The sequence below is a fragment of the Pinus tabuliformis genome, chromosome 6 (assembly GCF_031772625.1).
Source record: "Pinus tabuliformis cultivar Carrire ecotype Pingquan chromosome 6, CPIR1, whole genome shotgun sequence".
Taxonomy (NCBI): domain Eukaryota; kingdom Viridiplantae; phylum Streptophyta; class Pinopsida; order Pinales; family Pinaceae; genus Pinus; species Pinus tabuliformis.
The window spans coordinates 454196524-454213508 of record NC_142292.1 but is presented as its reverse complement, the minus strand read 5'-3'; the positions used below and the strand labels follow the sequence as shown (position 1 = coordinate 454213508).

The window sequence follows — 16985 nt, the reverse complement described above, 5'->3', positions numbered from 1 at the left end:
TGATTGGTATACCTAACTAATTAAATGATAGCGGTTTACCAAATAAATTCATAATTTTTACGAATAATCAAATTGTCTTAAATTAACACATAACCTAATTGAATTGATTTCAAAATTCAAATTTAATGTAATATTGAGTCTATGATGCTCAATTCAGCTCTTGAAGCTACGTCCGTTACATTTGATCCTCTGATTGAAATATATATATATATAAGAGAGTAGTTTATCTCCTTTGAGATTTGGATCTAAATTGTATTATCTAGGAAGTTAATCAGCATAGTCAATCTCAACGCTTGGGTTCTATCGATTCCTTCCATCCCAGTTTCGGTTGTTGCTAATTTGGTAGCTCTTGTATTTGGCCGTACGATTGTAACTATCATAATTTGATGAAATTGCAGACTTTAATATATAGTTAGACTTCAATCCAAATTTCCGCGTAAAAATATTCCCGTGACATAATCGGATTGCAGTTTCGGAACTCCATTAAGAAATATACCCACAGGAAAAATTCCATGAAAATGGAAAACAGAAACCTGAGCCTGGTGTTTTAGTTCGCATTTATCCCGCACCTTGCCTTCCGAACCAAACCCAAAGCACACGAAATGTAGCGTTTTCCGTTCATTTCGCTCCATTCCTGGAGAAACTAAAAAATTAGAGATCAGAGGAGTAACAGCTACAGAACTGCCAGGATCTTCAAGGCATGGGAAGAATAAGATGGCGGTATTGCATGGTTTATTAATGCTTCCGAGGAAAATGTCTACCGCTGTTATACTCCAAACGCACTGTTTGCGCCATCAGTCAACACTTTGTAAACAGAACCGTTTGAATGAGGCACTGGGTATATTCGATCGTACAGGCAGCCCAGTGGACTATCCTACATATGTTTCAATCTTGCAGACCTGCATTCAGAAAAAGTCTTTGGCAGAGGGCAAACTTATCCATGCTCACATCAATCAGACTGGATTTAGCGCAGACAGATTTCTACGAAACACGCTTCTCAATATGTATGTGAAGTGCGGGAGCCTGGCTGACGCTCGCAGAGTTTTCGACCAAACAACCCAACGGAATGTATGCACATGGACTGTTATGATCGCAGCTTATGCAAGGCACGGGTTTCCTGATGAGGCATTAATCCTGTTCCACCAAATGAAACAAACAGATACCCAACCCAATCATTTCACCTTTTCTAGTGTTGTTGCAGCATGTGCTAACTTGGCATTTCTGGAACAGGGTATGGAGATACATAAAGAAATAATAAGAGGTGGGTTTCAGTCTGATGTCGTTTTGATGAGTGCCATTATTGGTATGTATGCCAAATGTGGGAACCTAAAGACTGCCCGCGATATGTTTGACAGAATGCCTAAACCAGATGCAGTCTCATGGTCTGTGATGATTGCAGCATACGCAAGGGATGGGTTTCCTGAGGAGGCATTGAGTTTGTTTCGTCAAATGAACCGAGCGGGAGTTCAGCCCAATCAGTTCACATATGCCAGTGTTGTTTCAGCATGTGCCAGTTTGGTATCTCTGGAACAGGGCATGAAGTTGCACAAAGAAATAAGAAAAAACGGATTTGAATCCGATGTAGTTGTGGCCAATGCGCTTGTCGACATGTATGGAAAATGTGGAAGCATAGAGAAGGCGCGTCAAGTCTTTGACAATATGCATAAGCGGGACTTGGTTTCGTGGAATGCAATGATTGCAGGTTATATACATAATGGATTTGTTGATGAGGCTCTGAAACTGTTTGATAAAATGCCTGAGAAAGATGCATTCTCCTGGACAACAATGATTGCAGGATTTGCACAGAATGGGTTGGTTGATGAGGCCTTTAAGCTGTTTAATGAAACTCCTCGACGAAATTTGGTTTCATGCAATGCAATGCTTGCAGGATTTACACAGAACGGGTTTGTAGATGAGGCCCTGAAGCTATTTCAGGAGATACCTCAAAGAGATTTGTTCTCGTGGACCACAATGATTTCAGGGTTTGCACAGAATGGGCTTGTTGATGACGCCCTGAAACTCTTTAACGAAATGCCTCAACGATGCCTTGTCTCATGGAATGCAATAATTGCAGGATTTGTACAGAATGGGCATGCTGAGGAGGCTCTTCAGCTTTTTCAAGATATGCAATTGGCAGGTGTGAGGCCAGACTTGAAGACGTTTGTCAGTATTCTTCCAGCATGTTCCAACTTGGCAGCCTTAGAACAGGGCATAGAGATCCATGAAAAGATAATTAAAAGTGGATTTCAGATTGATGTTGTTGTGCTAAATGCTCTAATAGACATGTATGCAAAATGTGGATGTTTAGAGAAAGCACGTGAATTATTTGACAAGATGCATTCTCGAAATGTCGTTTCCTGGACAGCGATGATTGCAGCGTATGCCATGCATGGATATGGCAAGGATGCCCTTCAACTCTTTGAACAAATGGAAATCTGTGGCACCAGGCCAAACCACGTGACCTTTGTTTGTGTTTTATCTGCATGTAGCCATGCTGGTCTAGTGGATGAGGGTTATAGATATTTCGATTTAATGAGACAATATTATCGGATCACACCTGCAATGGAACACTATAGCTGCATGGTCGACCTTCTTGGCAGAGTTGGGCGCATGGATGAAGCACTACACTTTATCAACACAATGCCAATAACGCCTGATGCTAGTCTGTGGAGTTGTTTGCTCGGTGCGTGCAGAGTACATAACAAAGTAGAGCTCGGAGAAACTGTGGCAAACCACATTTTTGAGTTGGACTCTAAAACTCCTGCACCATATGTGCTTCTCTCAAACATCTATGCTGCAGCTGGCAAATTGAATGCAACAACAAACATACGCAAACTGATGAAAGACAACGGTGTAAAGAAGACACCTGGATGTAGTTGGATTGAAGTCAACAAACAGGTTCATGCTTTCCATTTTCGAAACAGGTCACACCCACAAATGCATGAGAATCTATACAAAGTTGGAGAGATTGACTTTAGAAATGATGATGGCAGGCTATGTTCCTGAGACGACGTTTCTGAATAATATGGAGGAGTAGAGAGAACAATTGCTTTGCTGCTATGAAGAGATGCTGGCCCTTCTGTTTGGGTTATTTCACGTGTTTAAAACCTTGAACAGCTATCATAGTTAGCCTACAAAAGGTTTGGTGATTATCACTCTACAACCAAATTCATCTCCAAGTTGTATGAAAAAATGTTGTGGGAAACGAGTATTTGGTTATGGAATATAGAATGTCCGGCCAGGGGCTCCCCATCAATTCCCCAGTTCAAGGGGTGCAAGAGGAAGGGGCACAGGTTCCTATTTTGAGTATATGCTAAAATGGTGGAAAACTGCTGATACAAGGTGGTAGTCAAAACCAAGCCGGCTACCCATTGAATCCAATGTCTTTGATTATGCTGATATGCTGCCCTATGCAATCTGCCAGACACCAATTATATTAGATTCTGGTGTTGACTATGACGATATAATGGGCTAGATGAGATGCCAGGTGCCAAGCATCCTTAGAATCTGGTGACCTCAATTATACTAACACAATGTACAATATAATCCCTGTAATTGCACCACCAGTGATACCAAGTGATAAATAACTACTAACTTCATGATCTTGTTGTCTAACAGCAAAGTGCACAAATCATCCAATGCAGGTTTCGAGTTTTGTTCTCACTAGCATTGGCCATATCCTAGTTACTCTCGTGGTGGCAATTATCCAAACCATCTATTGTTTGGATCAGATACCTGGGGGCGATGGTGATCATCCCGTGATCATCCCGGCTAGCTATTGTTGGGACCTATATTTTTTGGGTTAGTACTATCAGTTATGTATCCAGTTGTTGTTGCACCTAATGGTGTTGCTTTGCAGTGTAATAACATAAGTTTTGACCGAAATATTAACTTACACGAGAAATTGTTGTGAGGTATGCTAAACATAACATCGTTTCAATCAGTATTACTGTTGGGATCATTAGTATTACAAGAACAAGATTGAACATGATAGCTTTGGTTCAGATATTTTATAAGACCTAGTTGTCAGAAATGGGACAATAATGTTTCTGGGCAAAACCTGTCAGAAATAGAAAATGCATACAAAACACTGTTTCTGTTGCATGTTTCCCATTTTTTGATGGGTAACAAGTTTCGCAAAATCTGTTGCAAAACGTGGCCTTTTAAATGATCTATGAGTTGCTAGAAAATGCAGGCTGTCTCTCAAGAAAGGGTCAGTATTCGCAAGAGACACTCACAGAATTGCCAAAAATAAATAAAAACACGCTTACCTTCCCAAAAAAAGGCTATGAAAACAAAAATTCTACCCCCAAAAACTTTATTTAATCCCACCGAGACCTCGTTGCTTTCACAGTGTGTGAGAACATATGAGAGGCTGCACCTGCTACTGATTCCAGAAGTCTGAGAGTGCGAGAGCTGAGAGCAATTTCTATTGTCTGCTGTCACTTGTGAGTCTGACTCTTGAGTGTTTGTAATTCTAAGAGTGAGCTCAGGGCACCAGACTCTTGAGACCTGGAGAACTTCGAGTTGGAGGAAAGCATTGCAATCTCGGAGACTGGAACCCTTGGAGACTGAAGCTTGAGCCTTGGAGAACATCAAACGGAATTGTTTCAGGATTTCCAAATCTACTTTCATGCATTATCTGTTCCCTATTAGGACTTTGTTTGCTCCTTTTTTCTTTTTCTTTTTTTAGATTTTCTGTTTCATTTATCATTTGTACAGGCCCTTTGGAAACAAATGTGTAAGCGCTATGAAGTTAAACAACCTTCTCCTTTCTGATGTTTTCCCAAAGCTGAAATTTTCCTGGAAATAAAGTAAAATATAAATTTTGAAATTTCCCAATCAACCCTCTCCTTGCTGATGCTTCAATGAATATCACATTCTAAAAAATTGTTTAGCTAAAGGAAAGCCTTTCAGACTCCAGCGTTTGACTTGTTTTTGTTATATTTGAAGTTTGCTTTCAACTAGATAGTGATCACCTAGAAATGCCACTTGACTCGAGCACTGGAACTTGTTTTTGTTATATATGAAGTTTGTTTTCAACTAGATAGTGATCACCTAGAAATGCCATTTGACTTGAGCATTAGAATGGACGAAGCATAGAGTAAATGCTTATGAAAATAATTTTGTATATTTATTTTCTTGTGGAGTAAACACCCATGGGGATTTGAACTAGTGACTTTTTTGCATAGAGTGCTTTAACAGTGCACTCATTTGTTGGGTGTGTGTCATATTCTTTCCACGACTAGCCACATGCGTTGTATGTTGTGCCAGGGATAGTGGGGGGACACCCAACACTGCACCTTGGTAAAAAAAATTATGTGGACCCACAGATGGTGGGTGGACTTTCCCATGGTTTTGTGCATGGGTTTTGCACATGGTTTTAGGCATGATGGTTTTCTGCGCATGGTATTTTGTAAATCCAGTTAAGGGAACTACAGTTATGTTCTAATCCAAGGTTATGGATTGGGGATTATAAATACTTTGACATATATATATATATATATATATGGATTGTAACATTGAAATGAATATAATGAAAAATCAATTTGGTAGTCCCAGTTTTTTGATCTAGGGGAAAATCTCTGTGTATATTTGTTTTATGTTCTCGCCATTGTTTATTTTTCTCTTTTTAAGAATTCGTTTGCAGGTAATTTCTGTACAGGGTTAAAATCTACATCATTTACCATCAATCCAAATCCCCGTGGACAATAAACTTGTATATTTTATCAAAACTAAAATTTATTTTCCTTGAAGTTTGTTAGGATATTCCGACACATAAGAAATAGTTAAGTCTAACTTGGTCTAGTGTAGAATTAGGTAAAGTGTGTTTCTTTACTATGTACATTTGTAACATACAACCCAACGGTCACGATATGTTCTAGACATGAAATGATCTGACGGTTCATTCTCTCCTCGGTATTACTGACACTTGATCCGTGGCTTAACACCTAATTGGTCCATGATCTCTATTTAAAGAGCATGGAGGGTCATTTGTAGGGTGACTGTTCATGAGAGAAGCTTATGTAAATTTTCTTTCTTTTATTAATAAATTGTCTGAAGTGGCTGCGTTGCCTCAGACCATGGACTGTTTCCCTCTTTGAGGGTTTTAACCACGTCAAGAATACTGTTGTATTGATTTGTGATCTGTTTGTGAGCAGTGTCATTTGGTGTTCTATCTGAGGAACTTACCATGTAAATTCCTACATGGTATCAGAGCTATTTGAGGGTTGCATCCGTTGGTGATCCAAATCCGAAGCCGGTACAATTGCATCTGATGGTCGTTTCCTAGATCTATTGTTTCTGACTACTTTCGGGCCGAAATGACTACTCTATTGTGTTAGGAGCATCTGTTCCAATAAGGAACCTCTTTTGTTTCACGCGAAAAGGTTTCCGGTAACCCTAGCTACGTCATTTTTAAGATCTGGAGGTATACAATTTTTATTTGCAGTTTTAATTATTCATCTCTGTTTATTTCGGTTTATTTAGCTCTCTATTTTTTATTACCGGACCTAAACCTTTCATTTCTGCGTATGCTCTTTGCCCCACGACTTTGTGCAATCTGGGCAAATCAGAAACAGAAAGGAAGAATTTTTCTCATGCGTATGCTATTTTCCGTTGCGCCTTAGTGTAATCTTGGAAAATCAGAAACATTGAGGAAAATATTTAGTTTCCGACGAAAGCTAACTTCAAGCCATAAGGTTTAGTTTTTTTTGCATGTCCGTGTTGGAATGTGTGGTTTTTTGTTTTGTAGGCAAAAAGAATTTTTTCAAGTAAACATGCATCCCAAAACTTCAGCGAAAAAAAAAAAAAAAAAAAAACCTTCATATTTTCAAAAAATTACTAACTTTTTAAACTAACTCACTTGGTCCAAAGTTACTTTATGAGAATAGAGGTCTTGGGTTCAAGTCTTTCTTTTTGTTGAGTTATTTTTTCAAAAAGCACATGTAACTTATGTTTTAAAATTTATGTAAAAGTGTTCTCACCCATTATAAAAAGTGAGTCACTTATAATTCTAAAATCTCTTTATCTTTTATTTAAGTTACAATTTAGTGAGTAGCTCATAAAGTACCATTGTAAAAGTGACTTTCACTTATTTATAAAAGTGGGTCACATAAAATCTTTTTTAAAGTGAGTTAATTAAATTAAGTTTGGAAATGGGGGGATTTTTTTTTAAATATAACATTATCATTCACTTCCGCACATTCACACACTTCGTCGGCATCTTCAACAATTTTTTTTTAAAAAGCCATAACTTCTTCATCCGGAAGCCATTTTCAAAGTCGTTTTTTAAATCAGCTTAATTTTTCGAGATCTTTCCATTAAAACACTTAGTTTCAACATCTACAGCTTCAATTTCTTTTAAAATGGAAAGTCCATGCCAAGTTATTTTTGGCAGCACCAACTACTTCCAATGGTGGTCCTACATTATGGATTTACTTAGAAGTAAAGGTCTTTACAGAATAGCTTCAGGCCAAGAAACTAAACCTAAAGATGAAGATAAGACAGCCAAATGGGAAAATACGCAATATCAAGCACATGGGTTAATAGGGATGTCTATTTCTCCAGACTTTAGATTTCATATCGTAGAACTTGATACCCCTAATGACGCAATGAAACAATTCACTAAAGTTTTTGGAATTAAAAATGAAATTAGAGCCCATCAACTCGAACATGAGTTGCTTACATTGGACCCCAATAATTTTTCTTCCATTGAAGATTTTTTGTCCAAGTTCAAGACCCTTAGACTTCTCTTGGAAGGTGTTAAAGTTATGAAAGAAGATGGTAGCCTTATCTATTCCATTCTTACTAAGTTGGGACCAGCCTACTCTATGTTTGTTTCCACCTTCCATTCTACTAAAGAAACCTTCATTTCTCAAGGACAAGGCTACAAGTCCCCTCTTTTGATGCCTTTTGTGATTCTTTAATAAGAGAACGAAAAAAAACTCTTACATCTTGGTCTTCTTAATCTTGGAAACTCTTCTAAGAAAGCCTTAGCCGTCTAACAACAACCAAATTCAAAGAATCCTAAGAAGCAATATCCTAAAAAGAATGGTCCTAAACCATACAAGGGTCTTAAGCAATTTCAGTCTCAAAATGAAAAATCAATTCAACAAAATGATAAGGCAAATAAAAACAAAGGGAAGAATACTGATAGACGTTGCAACTTTTGTAATCGAGATTACCACTTAGAGTCCAAATGCTTTAAGAAGATGGAAGCCTTGGAAGCAGCAATGAAGAAGCATAACATCCATTTGGAGCATTCTTCAACTTCAACTTCATTTTCAGTAATAACACTTTCTACATGTGGTTGTCAAGCATCTCAATCTGATTATGCACTAAATGTATCTTCTTCTTCTCATTCTCATGAGTGGCTTATTGATTCTGGAGCTTCTTATCACATGGCCAAAAACAAAGCCATGTTTTCTTCTTTAAATGATTGTAACACCAAAAATATATATGCTGGTGATGATAGATCTCTTAGTGTTGTAGGGACTGGAACTATTCATCTACACAATGGTCAATTTAATGATGTATTATGTGTTCCAACCTTATTTTGCAACCTTCTATCTGTATATCAGATAACTCATTCAGGTGAAGGTAAAATCGTTGAATTTTCACCTCATGATGTTGTAATTAAGCACTTAAGAGATCCTAGACAGATTTTAGCTACTGACATTGCTGATGATTCTACAAGGTTGTACAAGTTTAACAACTTTGGGTCATCAACTCTTTCCTCGGTATTTGTGGCTCATAATGATGAAGTGAGAAAACTTTGGCATGAACGATTTGGTCACTTAAACTATCGCTCTCTTCAAAATCTATGTAAAGAAAATATGGTGACAGGTCTTCCTATGGTATCTTGCAGAGATGGTGTTTGTTCTGAATGTGTACTCGGAAAACATCATCGTAATAGTTTTGAAAAGCGTGTCTCTTGGCACGCCTCAACCCCTTTACAACTTGTGTATAGTGATTTATGTGGTCCACTTCTTGTTTCATTCTTTGGCTACAAGTATTTATTAACTTTCATTGATGATGTCTCCAGATGCACTTGAGTATACTTCTTAAAACTCAAGAGTGAAGTATTTAACAAGTTCTTGACCTTTAAGAGCTTTGTTGAGAAACAATCTGGACATCAAATTCTTAAGCTAAGATCTGATAATGGCGGAGAATATGTTAAAAACAAATTCGTCAACTTTTGCACTGAGCATGGAATTCAAATGCAACATACTATTCCATATACTCCACAACAAAATGGTGTAGTTGAAAGGAAGAATCACACTTTAAAGGAAATGGCTAATTGTATGCTTCAATCTAAAGGACTTGTCTTAATTTTTGGGCAGAAGCAATTAACTGTGAAAATTACATAGTAAATCGCACTCCTACTAAGGTTTTAAAAAATATAACTCCAAAATAAGCATGGAGCTCAATTAAAGCAGATGTAAGTCACTTTCATGTTTTTGGAAGTGAAGAATGGGCCCATATTCCCGATGAGAAGCATAAAGCCTTAGAACCTAAGAGTGAAAAATGTATTTTTGTTGGATATTCTGACGATGTCAAAGGATATAGACTTATTCCACTTAAGGCCAAAAATGTTATCATTAGAAGAGATGTAAAGTTTGCTAAAAATATATCGGCCTACAAGCCTAGTTCAACGGATGTGCCACCTCTCTCTATCCCTTCTACTTCTGAAAATATTTCTTCTTCAGATGATGACAGCGAGGATGACAATCCTCCCCCACCTTCTCAAGATCCTCCTTCAGCTCCTCAACTTCCAAAATGGGTTTGTGCTACTCAGGATGCAGCAGGTGCTCTTGCAGGTGATCCTATAGATCAGCGACGTACACGTTCTTAGTTCGATAGAGCCTCTTCTTTAGTGGCTCAAGCTTCAACATATTATGATCCTGACACCTTTGCAGAAGCTTCAGGCCATCTAGATTGGGATGCAACTATGAATGAAGAATATCGTTCATTATTGGCAAATGATAAATGGGATCTTGTTCCTCTTCCAAAGGGACAAAAACTTGTTAGATGAAAATGGGTTTACAAAACCAAGTATAGACCAAATGGAAAAGTTGATAAACATAAAGCTCGTCTTGTTGCTAAGGGTTTTTCACAAGTTGAAGGCATTGACTATACTGAAACCTTCTCCCCTATTACCAAAATGAACTCTATCCGCCTTGTTCTTTCCCTTGCTGCCTCTTTCAAATGGGAAGTCCATCAGATGGATGATCAATTTGCCTTTTTGCATGGGGACTTGCATGAAGAAATATATATGGAACAACCTCTTGGCTTTATACAAATAGAGTCCAGCCTTGTATGTCGGCTTAAAAAATCCCTTTATGGTCTCAAGCAAGCCCCTAGGGCTTGGTATGCCAAAATGGATAGGTTTCTTTTAGATACTGGCTTTTGTAGGAGTCGTTCTGACAATATTGTCTACACCAAGTAAGTGGGTAAGTTTCTTATCATTCTTGTTCTTTATGTTGATGATATTATCCTTACTAGTAGTCATCCCAACCTTAAAAAGCAGTTTGAAATGATAGACTTAGGACACTTGCATTATTTTCTTGGTCTTCAAGTCTTGCAATCCAAGGAAGGTATTTCCCTTTCCAAGTCCAAGTATGCCTATGATCTTCTATGCCACTTTCACATGGAAGACTGTAACCCAGCCCCTTCTCCCTTTCAGTCTGGAGCCAAACTTTCAGTCACTTGTACTTCTCCTGAAGTTGATGCTACCTTATACCGTCAGCTTGTAGGAAAACTTTTGTATCTGACCCATACCCATCTCGACCTTTTCTTTGTTGTTGGCCTTATTGCTCGGTTTATGCAAAACTCACATGAAAGTCATTGGAACGCAGCTAAAAGAATACTTCGTTTTGTTCAAGGTACAGTTCAGTTTGAGATTCATTACAGTGCAGAAGCATCTCCTCTATTGATTGGTTTCACTGATTCCGATTGGGTTGGTGACCCTGATGATCAGAAGTCGACTGCAGGTTATGTCTTCACTCTTGGTTCTGGACCTATTACATGGGTTTTCAAGAAACAAAGTGTCATTTCTCTTTCTTCAGCAAAAGCAGAGTATCGTGGCGCCATAGAAGCTAGTAAGGAAGCCTTGTGGCTTTGTCAAATCCTGTCAAAGTTTCGCTTTTAGCAGCAACATCCGACTACACTTTGGTATGATAATCAAAGTGCCATTCAACTATGCAAAGATCCAGTCTAACATCAACGCAGCAAACACATTGAACTACACATGCACTTCATCAGAAAGCTCATTCATGACCATGTTATTGAAGTGCAATATTGTTCAACCGATGATGAAGTTGCAAACATCTTTACAAAGGCTCTCATAGAGGCGAAGTTTACTAAACTTCGATTTATGGTTGGAGTTCAGGAAGTTGTCACTAAGGGGGGTTATGTTCTAATGCCTCCTTCCTTCTCCTATTGTGTCATATTTGTACATCCTTCAATCCTATCCCAAGTTGTTCTTAAGGGGGGATGTTAGGATATTCTGACACATAGGAAATAGTTAAGTATAACTTGGTCTAGTGTAGAGTTAGGTAAAGTGTGTTTCTTTACTATGTATATTTGTAAATTACAATCCGACGGTCACGATATGTTCTAGACATGAAGTGATCAGACGGTTCATTCTCTCCTTGGTATTACCGACACTTGATCCATGGATTAACACCCGATTGGTCCATGATCTCTATTAAAGAGCATGGAGAGTCATCTGTAGGGTGACCATTCATGAAATAAACTTATGTAAATTTTCTTTCTTTTATTAATAAATTGCCTAAAGTGGTTGCGTTGGCTCAGGTAGTGCACTGTTTCCCTCTTTGAGGGTTTTAACCACGTCAAAAATACTAGTGTATTGATCTGTGATCTGTTTGTGAGCGGTGTCCTTTGGTGTTATATCTTAGGAACTTACGCTGTAAATTCCTACAAAGTTACAATTTAATTATCAATTAACACTTGGTAATTGGCTTGGTTTTGATTGTGCATTTAGCAAGCTTGGGGCTAGCTAGGATGGAATTACAACATGTAGCGGAAAATTCCAATTTCCCACAACTTACTATTAATGATTAGACACATCATTGTTAAAAATTGAGTTACACAACAAAATCAATTAGTGTCTATAGGTCAAGTGAGCACTTCAATGCCTCGGTGTATTTAAAATGGACCCATTTGCCACGATTTCTTTTATCTTTGAACTGGAATTTATTTATTCAAAAAATCAAAAGTAAATATTATATTTTTTTTCCCGAGCCATCCATTTTTCTAAACCAAGGTCCTTTTATAGCACCATATTCCTATAGACATTGTGTTAACACATGTATGTATACATTCAGCTTAAAAATCCCTACACTGCAAAACACTGACGTTTCTATGCTATCCAAATTAATAGGTGTTCTTAATATAAATATATTAAGATCCATGGGTTAATTAGATATGAATTGGATTATGTTGATTTGAATGTGAATTCACAGAAACCTATGTTGTCCCTGTTGTATGGAACAAAATTATACTAACTAATCTAGATCCATCTAATTCTAAATCTACTATGCACCGAGACTTCTTTAAATTATTAATCCAAAATTATTAAATCTAATAGTATTGATATTAATATTAGATTTAATAATAATAATAATAATATTAGTATTAGATTTAGCCATATTTTTTACATTGCATAATAACAAAACTTATAATAAAACTACATCAAATTAATATTTTCAAATATTACAATTTTCACGTGGAAATATTTATGTCTTAAATATTTTAACATATCTCTAAGATATGGTTTTTCTTTTTAAAGATTTATTTAAAAGATTTTAGAGTAGGATTTTCGATTTTTTGTGTTGAATTGTATTACAGTTTTTTTATATTTATCTATATGGTTATTTTCATTTTTTATTCGGGTGGACATTTTATTATTATTATTATTATTGGAAATGTGACATACTTACACATCTTCTCATACTAAATTGTAGAATAGGTCTCTTGGTGCAACTAGTTAGAAACTTAATCATTTAATATATATTCGTCATTTAAAATATATTTAATCACCACCCCTTTATGTTTCTCCATTCTCTCTTAGAATAGTTTAACATCCTTCTAAATGCTTATTTCTCATTGTTTCTATCTTTAGTGCATTTATTTTCCTTACTACTTTTGTTCATTTAATTTTCCTCTATTTATTGGTGCCATCTTTTCACTTTCCATTCCTATATTTTCTCTTTCATAGTTTTGTTATGTTGAAAACCATTATTTTGTTACTTCTTAAATATGCATCTCAGATGTTATGGAGCTTTTTAATGAAATTTAATTTTCAGGACATTTAAGAAGAATACCCAATGTCACCACAACAATACTTGTTTTCAAATTAAGTTGGCTTTTTTCCAATACAAAAAAGGAAACTCTAAAAAATATTGTTTTTATGTTATTTTAAAATAAGATGGATGGTAGAGTTTATAGAGGTCTCTCCACTTTGAAGCTATGTTTGGAGATGTAGTTCACACATTGTGAGAGAACTTTGTTAACAAATATTGGTGCATTGTCTATATTGTCTTCATTTTGTGTTGTTTTTTCATGGATGTTGCATTTATAATATTTTCATGTTGTTTAAACAATTTTGTTTAACATCACCGAAGAAAAGATCTTGGATCAAATGTGTTGGTCCAATACTTGTGATATGTAATGGAATGTGATTTCTTGCATGTTAGAGGAATGTTGATTTCCTGTATATTTTTTGGGTAATTGAATAGATTTCTGTATGCATTCCCAAACTTGTTTCTTTGGTTATGATTAGCTAAGAAACCTATAGATCACTGAATTGTTATGAGCTTGAAGTTGGCCTAATGGGCTTATGTATAATGGATGGAAAAACCTTTGTCTTATTTATTATGTAACCAACTGAAATTTTGGCTTACAGACATTTTATTAGTGCTAAGTTCATGAAGGATGGTGTTACCTATATTAGTAATATATATGTGTGTGTGTGTGTTGGGTCGAGCCCTGTTAAAAGCTCAGGAGAGATATCATTGTCATCCATGGATATATCAGTTTCTAAGACTAGGTCGAAGCCCTCCGAAAACTCAAGAGGGATAGTGAGCATGATGTATAAATATGCACATACATTGAAAGCTAATTCTCAAGGAATTGTGCATAGTGTGGTGTGGTGTTGCCTGCAGTGATCAATTAGTAAATTGATGATTCACTCATACTCATACATGTCAGATCTTAGAGTTACCCAGTTGAGATTGGAGTTCAGGGACAATGTACTATCAGTTGTATAATCATCCGAATTCTACAGGTGGTGCATGCAGTCAGACGAAGGCCTATGAAGATTACGCAATTCCTCTTACTGCATGCACCACCTGTACAATTCGGATGATTATATAATTGATAGTACATTGTCCCTGAACTCCAATATCAACTTAGTAACTCTCATATCTGACATGCACGAGTATGAGTGAAGCATCAGTTTACTGGTTGATCACTGCAGGCAGCACCACACTACATTGCAAGCAACACCACACTATTAGACCTCCCACTAGTTCCTCTAACAGTTGGAATGAGTTTAACTGACTTTAACTCAATTAAACTGAATTAATTAATTACAACTCAAAATAAACTCAACCAGGGCTCCTATAATGTCGGAGACACTATACATGACTCAAGTTAGATCCTCAACTTGAATTAACTGAGCCAACTAAGTCAAATTAACTTAGTTAACTAATACAAGTTTTCATGAGATGTGGAATTACAATTTTAATCCCAATTTAATTAGGATAAAATTAAATTAGGATTTCCTTGTTGCATTTTATACACTCCCTCTCAACAAGAAAGGGATTATCTGCTACCCCGATCCCACCTCTATGAAACTCAAATTTGCATCTTGAAAATGCCTTTGTCAAAATATTTGCATCATGTTCCTTTGTAGGAATGTACTCCAGCAACATAATTTTCCTTTGCACACAATCTCGTAAATGGTGATATTGGATGTCGATATGCTTGGATCGATCATGAAGAATTGGATTCTCAGAGAGTTTGATACAACTCTAATTGTCACAGTAAATCATTGTAGGGTCCATCTGTTGACTAAATAACCCAACAAGGGTCTTCCTCATCTAAATAACCTCACAAGTTGTTTGACTAGCAACAATGATCCGAATTGGATCCATAGAAAGACTGTCGAGAACCATGACTGAATCAGGGCGAACAAATCTCTAAGGAAATCCAAAACAGTATCAAAAACACCTTGAACCAGTGGCAATGGCAGCGGACGTGGAACGACGAGGACCTCGGTCAAAGCGCGCTGACCGAGGCCCATGGAGACACGCAGGAGGCCAAAGTAGCCCCTGGGAGCCCGGGAATGGGAAAAGGACAAGGTTTTTGATGGCGAGACCCGCGCTCTGGAAACCGGTGGTTTTGATCGGGGCACCCTTGAACAGTAAGAGGTTTTGGATAGGAGTGGAGCGATTCCATACACCGATCAATGCATGGTAGGCGGAGGTGAGAGAAAACCACCATTGATCGCGCGATATCGGTCGAGCAAGTCAACCGAGCGAAACGTGCGTATGGCGTCAGATCTGGAGGGCCCAGATTAGATGGCTGAGATCGCGCTCGATGGAAAGAAGTGGAATCGATAGAGAATTAAGTCGTGTTCTAAAGGGATTTGGAATCCGTTTGACCGACACGGTGGAGGAAGAATGCATTCACGGCATAATTGAAGAAACGAACTGACGAAGCATGCTAACGCCATTTAGAGGAGGACAAGTGGCCACTCCCTGAGCGTTCATGATGACGCCGAACACAGGGAACTCCAAGCGCAGCTGCAGAAGGTGAATCGGCACAGGTGGAAGAGGAACCGAACAAGCATAGGGATCGAATGGCTAAAGCCATGAACAGAGACAGTCGAATCAACTAGAGTCAGCGTTGGAATTAGAATTGGAGTCCAAGTGACCAAGAGAGACAGAGAACAGTGAACCCTGAGAGGAGGAATGAACATAGAGAACAGTAAAGCCGAGCAGAAGAGACAGAGGGTCGAGCTAACCACAGGCAGTGTCGAGCACCAGAGAGCTTGAAGATTCAAGCCTTCCCATAGAGGAATCTGTTCGGATTGAGCGTCACATTTGGCTCTTTCCACTGTAGACCAAGAGGTCACAGAGCTGGTAGGAAGAAGAAGAGTCTGTGTACTCCAAGTGGCTTAGGGAATCCAAGAACCACCCTGCCAAGCAAAATCTGCTTCAGGAGAACTCATATTGAGTCCCTGTATTTCAATTTTTCTGCTTGAAGGCACAATAAAATAAGGCCACCACTGAAGCTGGACCGAAGACGTAGCCCTGGAGAATAGGGTGAACTCCTTATTAAAATTGTTTGTGTCTTTGTGTTGCTTACTGTATTTCTCTGTTGTCTTTCCATTTTATTGTCTGTGTATTGGCAATCTGATCGATCCGTTGTTTCAATAACACAAAACACACACCAGCACGAGTTTGTAATACCTTAGTTTAACAAATGTTTAATTGATATCACTCATAGGGTGAATATCAGATCAAGTGGTACCAGAGCTCAAGGTTGTAAGGTTAGACAAGCTTGTGTTGGTATAGCTGTGAATTCTCACAAGATCAAAGCTCAAATTAGGAGAAGGAGAGTTGGTGGAAACTAATCCTGAAATTGGAAGAGTCTATCCTCGAAAGACCATGTCAGAAGAAGGTTCTATGGGGCCAGACCCTCAATTCATAGAGAGTTTCCTAGCTATAAAGTCTATGGTTGAAGAAATGTACAGAGACTTTAGAAAGCAAAAGGTGGAAGATGCATCAGGCTCTAAGCAAGAGAAAGAAGAAGATGAGTCTCACTTCCATGACAACTCCAAAGGAAAGGGGAAAGAGGAACACTTTCTCACACCTCCTAATAGCCTTGTACATAATAAGAAATCATCTTTGATTAAGCTAGATGTTAAATTTGATTTGCCTATATATGATGGA

At 37.7% G+C, this 16985-nt stretch overlaps 1 pseudogene; it reads left to right on the top strand.

Moving 5' to 3' along the window:
• The first annotated feature begins 352 nt into the window (after positions 1 to 352).
• Positions 353 to 4724, top strand: LOC149259262 (pentatricopeptide repeat-containing protein At2g13600 pseudogene; annotated as a pseudogene).
• The last annotated feature ends 12261 nt before the right edge of the window (positions 4725 to 16985 follow it).